Genomic DNA, 14,148 nt, shown 5'->3' with positions numbered 1-14,148 from the left:
ACAACATGAACATAAAAAGGCCTTTTCTCTAAAAGGTAAAAAGTGAAGACCTACATCTGCTAACTTATGGCAGCCAAACGCATGTTGTAGTGTATAAACACACATCTTATCTTACAAATATACAACTCTTTCTAACACCAAGTTCCCTTAGATTGAAAATATTTTTTAGCCAAAAGGATGTTGTTTTCATATAAAAAAAAAAAAATCAGTCACAGAGCAGCAGGATGTCTTGATAAGTAAACGTACTTGCTTTTAAGTTTGATATCTTCAGTTAAAATCTTAGGAAATAAACACACACATGTATAGACAACCACAGACAAACACACACACACTGACAACTTTAAAAGATTCTTCATTCTTCAACAATAGTCAACATGCTGAGGAAAAGGTGAGAAAAGATTATTTTCACAATAGCTACAATACTATACAGAAGAAGAAACATGGATCAAATACTTTTAGATTGAAAAATGTAAAGCATGGGAAATAGAAACTGTAGAAGACATAGACAATGGAAATACCTTCCGTGTTTGTGATAAGCAAAATTAATGTAGAAATTGTCCTGGTACCAAAAGATTTAGTGAAATCCCTGTGCCATGCTTCAGAGATGTGAAATGCAATCCTAGAGTACATATGGAGGCTGGAAGCACAAAATATCCTGAAAGGAAAACAAAGGAGGGAAAGGAACAATGCTGGTAGTGTCAAGATAGTTAATAATGTTTCATATCCAAAGTAAATTGGAATGTTACTGGCACAAACATGTATGTACTAGACCCAGAAGTAAACCCACACACTTGGGTCCATCTGACTTTTCATAAATTGCAAACTCTGCACTTTGAAAAAAGATCATCTCTATGCCATCTGTGACTACAGGGTGGCGGCGGGTTGCGGGGCATGAGAAGTAAGTTGCAGGAAGGACAGGGTTGGCAGCTACTTGGCTATGGGTGTAGAGACTGCTGGACATGGGTGGTGCTCGGTCGCCCTCAAAGAATGGATGGAGGGGAAAAGACACCCCGGGGCCGACAAACTTAATGTCAGGATGGACCTCATTGCTCAAGTTTGAGAGGTGCAGACATGGCCAAGTCCATGAATAACACCACACACAGCCAGTCCTGCAAATGACACAGAAATGGCATCAAGAAACCCAGGTCACAAAGATACGAATCTCTTAAGGGGGTTGACCCCAAGTTCCTGAGGAACGCGTGCTTTGCCAATAAGCAGAAGAAGAAAGGCCTGAAGAAAATGCAGGTCAACAATGCAAAGGCAGTGAGTGCAAGTGCAGAAGCCATCAAGGCCCTTGTGAAGCCTCAGGCCATCAAGACCAAGATGCCAAAAGGCCCCAGCAGCAAAGTCAACCTTCTGGCTTGTATCACTCACCCTAAGCTTGGGAAACGGATTCGAAGCTACATGGCCAAGGGTCAGAGGCTCTGCCAACTGAAGCCTAAGGTTCAAGCCAAGGCAGGGGCCAAAGCTCCAGCTAAGGCCAAGGCTTCAGCTCCAGCCCAGGCTCTCAAAGGTGCCCAGATCTCTGTGAAGGCCCCATAGAAAAGGCTCCTGTGTGTGAAGACAGAGGGACTGCTGTGACACACCTGCCCACACACTATTTGCAGATGACCAGTGTTCTATGCTGTTTTTACAAATAAATGCAGGCAATATCTGTTTAAAAAAAGAAAGAGAAAAGAAAAGAAAAGAAAAGAAAAGGAAAAGAAAAGAAAAGAAAAGAAAAGAAAAGAAAAGAAAAGAAAAGAAAAGAAAAGAAAAGAAAAGATCATCTCCTTAACAAATGGTCCTTGTAAAACTGGGTATTCAAATATTAGAACAATGAAATGTCTATTATAAACAAAAATCAATTCAAATGGGTTAAAGGCCCTAATATGAAACCCGAAAATCTGAGCATGCTTGAGAAAAACTTAAGAGAACCTTTCAAGAAACCAAGAAATGGAAAGGATTTCTGAAAGTACCTGTAACAAGTCAGGAAATAATGTCATGAATTGACAAATGGGATTGGCTAAAGTGAAGAAACTCAATTCCATAAATAAAACAATTAACTAAAGAAACAGGCAAGATAGTGTGAGGCAGTTTCTTGTAGATGTTCACCTAACAAAGGAAATCTATCTATAAAATTTTAAAAGAGAATATACAAAGCAATTGATACAATTGATAAATTGGTTTACAAAAGGAATAGAATTTCTCAAACGTGTAAGTATAAATAGATGATAAATGGGTGACAGTGACCTACCTGTGTTTCTAACTATCAGATAAACATCAATAAAGTGCACAGAGATATATTTCATCTGTCTAACCAGAATGAGTATCATTAACAAAATGAATAACACCAAACACTGGCAAGGAAGCAGATGATAAAGGAATAGTTACAGTTTTCCGGTATAATGGTAGATTAGTAGTTATTACTAAAATGGAAGTTCTTTATATACATAAAAGTAGGGTCACCATGAGAAAAATAACCTAATGTAATGAATCTAAGTCAACATACTACTGACATATATGCATATCTGTGTTTAGAACAACATGATTTCCTCAGACCGAATTGGGGAATATGACTTAGAATTTGTTTTCCTCCCTAAAATTATTTTTAGCATATAAACAAAAACAAAACAAAACAAAAACACAAAGAGATGTAAGTGGGACCAGCAAGGCCACACAGAGGAGTGGGACATATGTGAATGAAGTGATCAAATTATATGACTTGCTTAGATGAATTTTTTGAAACCCATCACTATGATTGCTTTGGAATACACTAATGAAAAAGAGAAAGACATCTCGCCATTTATGCCTCCTACTGTATTACATGGTGCTGATTCATCCATTCAGACCTGTCAACATGCTGTATGTGCTTAGGTTCCCAATATCAATTCATAAGCATTTGTAATTAATATGTTTTCTGAAGGGATGCATTGCCAATGTCAAATATATTCTTCTGTATCTGGGGACTGTTTCTGACTTATCATCCCTTTTACTTTATTTAGGTGGAGCTACACAGGATCCATGTCTCACTGTTGTAGGTTTTAATTTCGTACTGTTTATTTAAGATTCTTTGTCAACATTTTTTTTTACTTTCTTCTCAGAGATATTGTCTTTGTAATTATAACAGTCTTGTATGAAGTTTGACACATAACTGAAATTCACACATCATTGCCAAAAATTGATAACAATTGATTGTGGTTCATTTTTAAGGTAGTTCATAAGCTGGGCATGGAGGTAGACACCTTTAACCTTAGCACTTAAATTTAGAAACAGTTTGTGGATAGACTGGATTGCTGCACAGACATGATGATCTCAATTCAAACGATCAGGGCACACATTAAAAGACACATATGTTGTCATGAGCCTGTCACTTCAAAAGTAATTTTGGGCCATCTCTCTGGCAATAAAACTTTGAGGTCTAGTTTTAGTGAGAGACTATCTCAAAGAGAAGCAGTAAAGCATGACAAAATATGAAAATAGAAGTTGATTTTTGGCTTCTAAATATGCCTGGAAATGTACATTCATACACACTTACAAACATGATGCCCACAAATACGTGCTATGATCGTGTGCCTAATATCAGGAAGTATGATTCCTGGCTTACAGAACTGAACAATTCCTACGTGGCTTTAGTTAGAATTTTTATATCGTGCCTCTACAACCCATAGAACATATCTATGGAGCAGGTTTGTTTCTTGATACCTAGAAACAGATTGCTTATATCAATGAGCATTCGTGTGAAATTATATTCCTAAAGCTTCCTTCACATTACAGCCAAAATATCTTTCAATATGATTACTCTTCTTATGTAGTATATATGATTTAGCTTAGAACATTATATGATTCCTATAGTGACACAGCAAATGTGGTGCCTAGATATACTGTCTCACTTGATTTCTGATATATTTGACACATTTGTGATGCATTGGAATATAAAAATGATTGTCTATTTAACAGAAACAATTATGATTTTCTCTGTTTTATGCTAATTTATGGAAAATGTCTTGGACTTCACTAAGGTCATATTGTTGGCAATAATCCCAGGAAGCATTTTGGCCTGGAATCAAATCCATCTCCAGTTTCCAGGAAGGAGAAAATGGACTGCTCTAGTCAGATTTTTGTGGAAAAGAATTCAAAAGTAGGTTTTATATAACAACCAGGGCTCAAGTTCTTCTTTCAAATGTCACTTCTTTGTCACATATTTAGGATTACTTGATCTGTAGCACTCTCCAACTCATTGTAGCTTCAAGGTAATCGATATCTAATAAATTTATGTGTGTAATGCTCCTGAAGATAAAGATTTTCATGGCGCTAGATATGTGTTGAACCCAGTGTAATTCCTAGGACACCATTCTCCATGATAGGCCTACTAATGGAAAGGTTAGCTACTTCAATTTCAAACTTTCTATGCCATTTCATCATCCTATGTAACTGCAAGCATTACTAACCTATCTAATTTTCATTGATTTAATATCTCTCATGTTTCATTCCTTGGAATGAAGATCACTGTCTTTTATGTCTTCTGGAGGTTAAGATGGATCTGTTCTCTGGAGATAGCATCTGAATTAAATATTTCAGCTTCCTTCTCTTAAACATCTCATAATGGAAAGCAATGAACAAAACAGGCACATGAGGTACTCTCTTTTAAAAGGTTATTTTATGAAGCACAAGCCCAACACCATGGCCTTTGATATTCCATTCACTTGAGGACGGTGGTTAAAGTTTCAAGCTAGACAGTCTACCATAATAAGGATTGGAAAGTAGATAATGTTAAAATGTCTAGCGAATGTCCTTTTCATCTCCAAGAATTGAATAGCTCTAATGGATGTTTATCTACATAATAAAAGAAATATATCCATGTCGTTCAGAATGTCTACATAGCATCAAAACCGCAAGATGCTTACAAGAGAACATTTTTGAATAAGGTGCATTGTAGTTTCAGAAGATATGCAGCACTTTGAGAAAATAATCATGTATGTGTACATTAGAATCCAGAACCATTATGTATTCTGTGTCAATTTGAAGGTCCTAGTAATTAGCCCAAACTGAAGCATAGTGGTTCAGTACAATTTGTGAGAACAACCTCCATGGCACTTAGCCATCTTTGAGAAGGATCCTCTTTTAACCATGTTGGTTTGTGAATCTTCCTATGTGTCTGTTTATCCAGACTGATCATACCTACTCATTTTTGGCGAACACATTTGTTTAACTGCAATTTGGCTTCTATTCTTTCTCAGAGAATTATTTTCAAGAGAGAGAGAAACAGAGATAGAGACAGAGATAGACACAGAGACAGACAAAGACAGAGACAGAAACAGACTCAAATGTTACTTGAAATTTAGCACACTTTAGCATTCGAATTGTCACTTTAATAATGGTAGTATTTCAATAGATGGTATGCCTTTGACATGTGACTCTCTTATTTAGTTATAGATTTTTTGATAAATCCTAGGGAAAAGGGGGTTTATAAATATTGGTTGACTCACATTTTTGCAATAATAGAATTTTCTGACTTTTCCATTGCTGTAGCAATATCAGTAACAGGAAAAATGCCAAATATCTCAATGTTTTCTTAGAAAAAATTTTGGTGGGGAATTAGTGAGCTGTTATATCTGCATGTTAAAAGAAAACAGAATTGCCATCTAAATCACAGTCCATCATGAGAAAAGAACATTGACCCAACAGGGCAATCAAACATGCCAATTAAAAAATCAGGCATTAATAATTATAAAACCTGTTAAGAAGAACTTGATACCTTTTGAAGCATTTGTCTATAATAGGTTTCCTATACCGTTATATTGATAATATTCAGGTATGACTTACCTAAATGAATTAGAAACTTGAAGTGCTTACTATAAAACAAAACCTGCCTTTGTACTGAGCAAAGTTATGGGTAAAACAATTTACTGATTTATTATAGCTCCTCTTGCAATTGTGCAGAGAGTTTTACTTTCTGAACCTCATCTTAAGCAAACCTCTAAGGTTTTAGAAATGATCACATTGCATTCATTTGGCATTAATGCATGCATAAAATAGTACAAGAACTCACAAACACTGTAACTAAAATATTATGAATGGATGAACATTCAATATGATCTTTTCAGGTCCTAATTAAATATGGAAATACATATATTAAAAAGATATGTTATTTAACATAATTTCTTTTTTCCATAAAAAGTTTCTGTGTAAGAGTAAATCAGTACAAATTAAAATTACCTTACTAATATTGATTTTGGTAACATGGATAAAAATAACCCCCAAAACATCAAATATTTATGGAAATGCAATAAATGTGTTTATTCACCCATAGACAATTTATATAAGTAAAATACATGATCTATCTATTTACCAATGTCTTCTTCACCTGATGGAAATTCTGATATAATGTTGCATGGTATTCTGTTATAAGAATTTAGATGAAAACTCATAAGGAATTCCTATGAAGTTTACTGAAAATCCCCTCCCCTTTAAAAGTATTATAAGTCAAATCTTTATATGATTTAGGGTTTTTAAGATCTAAAGAGGCACAATTTGTAGGTGTGCATATTACCTTTAATCTTATCATTTTAATACCTATAGATAATACTTTTGATTACTTATATCTGACTTTAAGTACAATTGATTTTTTTTTATTTGTGGAATTAGGTATATCTGATTAACTCTTTCCTTGGATAGGGTACAAAATTCTTACAGAAGAAATAGTTCCCAATTCAGAATTCTCAATATACACAAAAGTTACCCTGATTTACTGGTTTAGTAATCTGCCATTTGAAAACTCTTCTCTAGGTTTCAGCTGTATACCATAAGAACTTACTTTATTTCTAATGAGATGAATTAGGAATTTATGACATTGACTCAAATCGTGGACAAGATTATAAACTTATTATCCAATGACTCATATTTCTCTAGCCAAGACATTTTCTACCCCTATTTTCCATCCTACAGAGCACATGAAAACAGTTATTAAAATGTAGCAATATTAAAAATGAGAGTTCACGGGCAAGAGGCCACAGAAAGGGCTTAAATATTTTATGCTTAGTATTAAAGTATCACACAGTTTGAGATCATTCTCTGTTCTTAGTTTGTCCTTCAGGGTATAGGAGACTTTTAATCTTCTATTGAGTTGTTCTGTGCCTCTTTAAATGAAGAAAATAGACTATGTAATCATAAATAATTTAATTGCATTTTTACTTAATACATGTTGTTTGAAGTAACAAGTGAATCTCAGACAATTATGGGAACCCAAAACTGTCAAATGAACAGTAAAGTGACAAAATTGCCTATATAATTTTTTGAGATCGACAAAATTAAATACCATGAAATACAAGGGCGTGTCTTTGTGATAGCATATGATAAGAATTAGGAGAAATGTTCACCCAAATGGAGCGTGTTTGTTAAAGTTGTGTGGGATCTCATTGCTTTGTAACCCAAATAAAAAATAGGAGAGTCAGAATGGTGATAGTCTGAATGACATGGATGAGTAATGTGTATTAGAGTTATTCATTTTGTTATTTAATGAAAATCATAGTATTGGATATGGATGGTCACAGATGTCCCAGAGGCTTCGAAAACAGCAGAGGACCTTTCATATCTGCCTGTTTGCCTGTCAAGACTGGCTAACAAAACTGTCCTTGTGAACATAACACAGACCTTGGATGTGAGACAGAAAACACAGCTGAAAATCAGTTAAAACCTTGCTAGCTATGTTTTACTGTCAGATGGTACGTTCCTGGTTGTTTTGGAAGAAAATATCATGTAATTTCAGCCATCAGAGCATCATGTGAACTACAACACGGTCCTCTCAAGGATAATGGGCCCACTGGTGTAATACTTATCCTTTTGAGAACAGTTTATAAATTTTAAAATGTATTTTTAGGTTAATTTTCTTGTTTACATTTCAAATGTTATCCCCATTCCCAGTTTTCTCTCTGAAAAGCCCCCATCCCACTCCCCTCCCACCTGCTTCCACAAGGGTGCTCCCCCACCCACTCATTCACTCCTACCCCACCGCCCTATCATTGCCCTACACTGAGGCATCAAGCCTTCATGAGACCAAGGGCTTCCCCTCCCTACAACGCCAGCAAGACCATCTGCTAAGTATGCAGCTGGAGCCAAGGGTCCTTTGTACATTCTTTGGTTAGTGGTTTAGTGGCTGGGAGCTCTGGGGGGGAGAGGGATTCTGATTGATTGATATTATTGTTCTTCCTATGGGGCTGCAAAACCCTTCAGCTCCTTCAGTCCTTTGCCTAACTCCACCTTTGGGGTCCCTGTGCTCAGTCCAATGGTTGTCTGTCATGTATGTTATTCTCACAAATTTTACTGAACAACTATGCTTCAGTTTGGGATAATTAATATGACATTCACATTTACACAGGATACATAGTGATTCCATATTCTAATGGACACATATATGATTATTTTTTCAAAGTGCAGAATATTTTCTGAAACTACAATGCATCTTTTTCAAATTTTTTCTTTCATTATCATCTCACATTTTTCAGGCTATATAGACATTGCTATACAACTCTGTTAAATTTCCCGTCCCTTTGTACATTTCCTCTATCTCTTCCCACATCTGATCCTGCCTCCCCTTTCCCCCTAGTCCTTTCCTCTAATAGCTTATTCCCTAAGATTAACAATTGACAAAAGGGACCTCATAAAATTGAAAAGCTTCTCTAAGACAAAGGACACTGTCAATAGGAGAAATGGGCAACCAACAGGTTGGGAAAAGATCTTTACCAATCCCACATCCTATAGAGGACTGTCTTAGTCAGGGTTTCTATTCCTGCACAAACATCATGACCACGAAGCAGTTGGGGAGGAAAGGGTTTATTCAGCTTACACTTTCACATTGCTATTCATCACTAAGGAAGTCAGGACTGGAACTCAAGCAGGTCAGAAAGCAGGAGCTGATGCAGAGGCCATGGAAGGATGTTCATTACTGGCTTGCTTCCCCTGGCTTGCTCAGCCTGCTCTCTTATAAACCCAAGACTACCAGCCCAGAGATGGTCCCACCCACAAGGGGACCTCCCCCTTGAGCACTAATTGAGAAAATGCCTTACAGCTGGAACTCATGGAGGCATTTCCTCAACTGAAGCTCCTTTCTCTGTGATAACTCCAGCTTGTATCAAGTTGACACACAAAACCAGCCAGTACAAGGGCTAATATCCAAAATATACAAAGGAAAGAAATTGGATTCCAGAGACCTAAATAACCCTACCAAAAGTGCAATACAGAGCTAAATATAGGATTCTCAACTGAGGAATCTTGCATGGCTGAGAAGCACCTAAAGAAATGTTCAACATCCTTAGTCATCAAGGAAATGTAAATCAAAATGACACTGAAATTCCACCTTGCACCAGTCAGAGTGGCTAAGATCAAAAAAACTCAGGTGACTGCAGATCCTGGCAAGGATGTGGAGAAAGAGGAACACTCCTTCGTTGCTTGTGGGATTGCAAGCTGGTACACCACTCTGGAAATCAGATTGGTGATTCCTTAGAAAATTAGACATAGTACTACCGAGGACCTAGCAATTCTACTCCTGGGAATATACCCAAAATATGTTCCAACATATAACAAGGATACATGCTCCACTATGTTCATAGCAGCCTTATTTGTAATGATCAAAAGCTGGAAAGAACCCAGCTGTTCTTCAACAGAGGAATGGATACATAAAATGTGGTACATTTGCACAATGGATTTACTCAGCCATTTAAAAACAATGACTTCATGAAATTCTTAGGTAAATAGATGAAACTAGAAAATATCATCCTGAGTGAGGCAACACAATCACAAAAGAACACACATGGTATGTACTCAGGGATAAGTAGTTATTAGGGAAAAAAACCTTGGAATTCCCATGATACAATTTACAGAACATTTGAAGGTCAAGAAGGAAGAGCAAAGTGTGAAGGCCTCATTTCTATTTAGAAGGGGAAAAAATAATCATGTGAGAAAGAAGGTGGAGAGACAGTTTTTGAGTTTTTATTAAGCAATTTTCAATTTATTCATAAGTGTGTGCCCATGTTTTAAAATGTCTTCCACAGGAAGATGCTTTTCCTTCGCTTTTCCTTTGAGGGTGCTATTTTCTGTTAAGTAACTACATCATAAAAATCACATTGTTCCCTATAAAAATAAAAGGGTTATTATTATTTAATTCAAAACAAAATTATTTTTGAAGAACCACACCCAAGGGTGGAGCCAGCACTCATTGGGAATGTGAGACCAATTTCCCAGTATCTTCTTTTGCTTCTTGCTTCTCTTAAGCTGTGTTTTGCTGACCATTCTTCCCTTTATTGGATTTTTTGCTCTTTCTCTTTTATCCAAGTACAAGAGCTAAATTGGTTTCATTTTACATCTTCCTGACAGCACCTGGTGAGAGATTGTCTTAATCAAGCTTGGACCTGAAACACATATTGGAGAACTTTGGGAACCATCACATTCATAAGTATTCCAAGCAGTTTTGATGACAATGCATAGTCATGATGTGGTCACAGGCAGAATTCCTTTATTTCTCAAAATATGAACATTAAGCAATAAATCTTAAAATTACCTGAGAAATTGGAGAAATTGGAGAAAACAAAATGTTATGGGAAAAATGTGCTGGCCTGACACCCTCAAGTATCTTAAAGGGGAATGTAACATACCGGCTCATTTCTAAGCACCTATACTAATATTTTGAACATTCCTGTTGATTTTTCTCCAATAATTGAATTGATTAATCTAGGTTTTCTTTGTTGGTCTGTTAATAAACACCATAGCCCATACTTCAGGTCACATAGCACTCACTATGGACTCAAGAAATCCAGTGTCTGGAGTACAGGAGTTTCTTATTTGATTAAGGAAAAATACCGCAACATAGAAACTAATTCTCTGATGCCATTAATTCTGATGTCATTAATTAAGATTAGGGCAGGAAATAAACTAAACAGACTTAAAAACTGAGGCAGCATATTAAAGCAAGGAATAAGAAAAATGTAAGTAAAATAATAAAAAAGGACTTTAGTATGAAGTCATAATTTAAAACATCCCAGTGATGTTACTTAGTTGTAGCTATTTGACGAGTATGCTGCAGAAATTCTTTATTGTATAGCTAAAAATTGTTGATACTAACTTTATTTCTAGTCATATTTGCATTCTTTATCTAACAAGACAAACAGTGGCGATATATCTAAGTGCCTGTAAATGCAGCTGTGCCATGCAGCTGTATCATGAATTGAGGCTGAGAAGGATAAGTAGCTACAGTTTTATTCAACAGTGCTGACATATTAATGTGAAGTAATGTAAGTGATACATAAAGTATTGGGTATAGATCCTTTTTCTTGAGGGAATTGGCTACATTGAGTTGATGAAATCAGTGTTGAAGTGTGTAAAGGGCATTGGATAATAAGGAGTAATTATAGATTAAAATTGCCTATGTCATATTAGTGTAATGAATATGCCAGTCAGCAAAAAAGTACCACCAAGACAGAATAAAAGATTTTATTCTAAGTTACAATTCCTAGAAGAAATTGCTGGCAGCACTTGAAAAGTGATTTTTAAATTCACAATCTTAAGTTCTGTGGTAAGTGTTTTATGGTTGTGTTAGGGGATACAGAGTTGTACGGGAAGCCAGTGAACAGAGTGAGACAGGCTAGTGTCAGTGTTTTCTTTAAAATGAGACAGCCACACCTTCTTTTTCACAGGCTCCTCTTTATTTACATCCCTGCAGTTCTTTCGGAAAGAAGAATTATGGGTCAGAGTTTTGATTGTTGGATCTCAAGCCCATCCTTCACTTGATGTACTGTCTTCCTGCTGGAGGTGGGCTCTACAAGTTCCCTCTCCCCAATGTAGGGCGTTCATCTAAGGTCTCTTCCTATGAATCCTGCGTGTCTTTCACTTCCCATGTCTCTGGAACATTCTGGAGGGCCCCCCCCCAACCTCATACCTCCGGAGGTTGCCTGTTTCCATTCATTCTGCTGGCTCTGAGGGCTTTAGTACAAAAGCCATATCATGTACCCATCCCCCCACACACATACAACGCATCCCCTTTCCCTACAGTGTCCCTCCCTCTCTCTCTCCTTTTGGTTGCTTTCTTCTCCCTCCCAAGTGGAACTGAGGCATACTCACTTGGGCTTTTCATCTTGTTGAACTTTTGGGGTTCTGTGGACTGTATCTTGTGTATTCTGTACTTTGTTTTCGCCTAATATCCCCTTATTAGTGAGTACATACCATGCATATACTTTTGGATCTGAGCTACCTCATTCAAAATATTTTCTAGTTCCATCCAATTGCCTCAAAACACAGGATATCCTCACTCCTAAAAGCTGAGTGGTATTCCATTGTGTAAATGAACCACATTTTCATTATCCAATCTTCTGTTGTGAAACATCTGGGTTATTTCCAGCTTCTGTCTATCACAAACAAGGCTGCTATGAACATAGTGGAACATGTGCCCCTCTGGCATCAAGCGGCATCTTTTGGGTATATTCCTGTGATGGTTTGTATATTCTTGGACCAGGGACTGGCAACATTTGGAGATGTAGCCTTGTTGGAATTGGTGTGACCTGGTGTGTCACTGTGAGTGTGGGCATAAGATCTTCACCCTAGTTCCCTGGAAGTCAGTCTTCCANTAGCAGCCTTTGGATGAAGATGTAGAACTCTCAGCTCTGCCTGTGCCATGCCTGCCTGGATACTGCCATGCTCCCACCTTGATGATAATGGACTGAATCTCTGAACCTGTAAGCCAGCCCNAATAAAATGTTGTTTTTATAAGACTTGCCTTGGTCATGGTGTCTGTTTACAGGAGTAAACCCCTAAGACAATTCCCAAGAGTCTATTGCTGGGTCTTCAGATAAATCTATTTCCAATTTTCTGAGAAACCTCCAAATTGATTTCCATAGTGGTTGTACCAGTTTGCAATCCTGCCTGCACTGGAGGAGTAATCCTCTTTCCTCCACATACTGGCCAACATGGGCTGTCACCTGAAGTTTTGATCTTAGTGATTCTGATTGATGTAAAGTGGAATCTCAGGGTCATTTTGATTTGCATTTCTCTGATCACTAAGGACTTTGTACACTTCTTTAGGTGCTACTTACTCAGCCATTGGAGATTCCTCTGCTGTGAATTCTCTCTCTCTCTTTTTTTTTTTTTTGATATTTCTTTATTTACATTTCAAAAGTGATCCCTGTTCCTAGTTTCCCCTCTGAAAAACACCCTCCCCCTATGCACTTCCTCCTTTACCTGCTCACCAACCCATCTACTCCAGATCCCTGGTCTTGGTATTCTCCCACTCTGGGGCATAGAGACTTTACAGAACCAAGAACCTCTCCTCCCATTGATGATCAACTTGGCCATCCTATACTACATATGTAGCTGGAGCCATGAGTCTCACCATGTGTGCTCTTTGGTTGGTGGTTTAGTCCCTGAGAGCTCTGGGGATACTGGTTAGTTAATACTCTTTTTCCTCCTATGGGGCTGCAAACTAGTTCTGCTCCTTAGGTCCTTTCTCTAGATCTTTCATTAGGGACCCTATACTTTATAGCCCATTTTTTGGTTTGGTTGTTTGGTTTATTGGTGGTTAGCTTCTTGAGTTCTTTATATATTTTGGATATTAACACTCTATCAGATGTGGGGTTAATGAAGATTTTTCCCCCAATCTGTAGGTTGCCAATTTGTCTTATTGATTATGTCCTTTGCCTTACAGAAGCTTTCCAGTTTCATGAGGTACCATTTACCAATTTTTTGATCTTAGAGCATGCACCATTGAAGTTCTGTTTAGAATGTTTCTCCCTGTGCCAATGAGTTCAAAGTTCTTTCCCATTTTCTCTTCTAATAGATTCAGTGTATCTGGTTTTGTGTTGAAGTCCTTGATCCATTTGGACTTGAGCTTTGTGCAAGGGGACAAATATGGGTCTATTTTCTTTTTTCTACATATCAAGAGCCAGTGAGACCAGCGTCCTTTGCTTGAGATGCTTTCTTTTTTTCCCAATTGTATATGTTTGGCTTCTTTGTCAAAGATCAAGTGTCCATAAGTGTGTGGTTTTGTTTCTGGGTCCTCAATTCTATTCCATTGATCAGCATGTCTGTTGCAGTTTTCATCACTATTGCTCTGTAGTAAAGCTTGAGGTCGTACTGCTTCCCCCAGTCATTCTTTTATTGTTAAGAATTGTATTTGCTATTCTAGGT

The 14,148-nt window shown here is 37.1% G+C and overlaps 1 pseudogene; it reads left to right on the top strand.

Moving 5' to 3' along the window:
* The first annotated feature begins 1,071 nt into the window (after positions 1 to 1,071).
* Positions 1,072 to 1,542, top strand: LOC110326027 (annotated as a pseudogene).
* The last annotated feature ends 12,606 nt before the right edge of the window (positions 1,543 to 14,148 follow it).

The sequence above is a fragment of the Mus pahari genome, chromosome 8 (assembly GCF_900095145.1).
Source record: "Mus pahari chromosome 8, PAHARI_EIJ_v1.1, whole genome shotgun sequence".
Lineage (NCBI taxonomy): Eukaryota > Metazoa > Chordata > Mammalia > Rodentia > Muridae > Mus > Mus pahari.
Note: the sequence above shows the minus strand (reverse complement) of the source record. Positions and strands in the feature narration are given on the sequence as shown.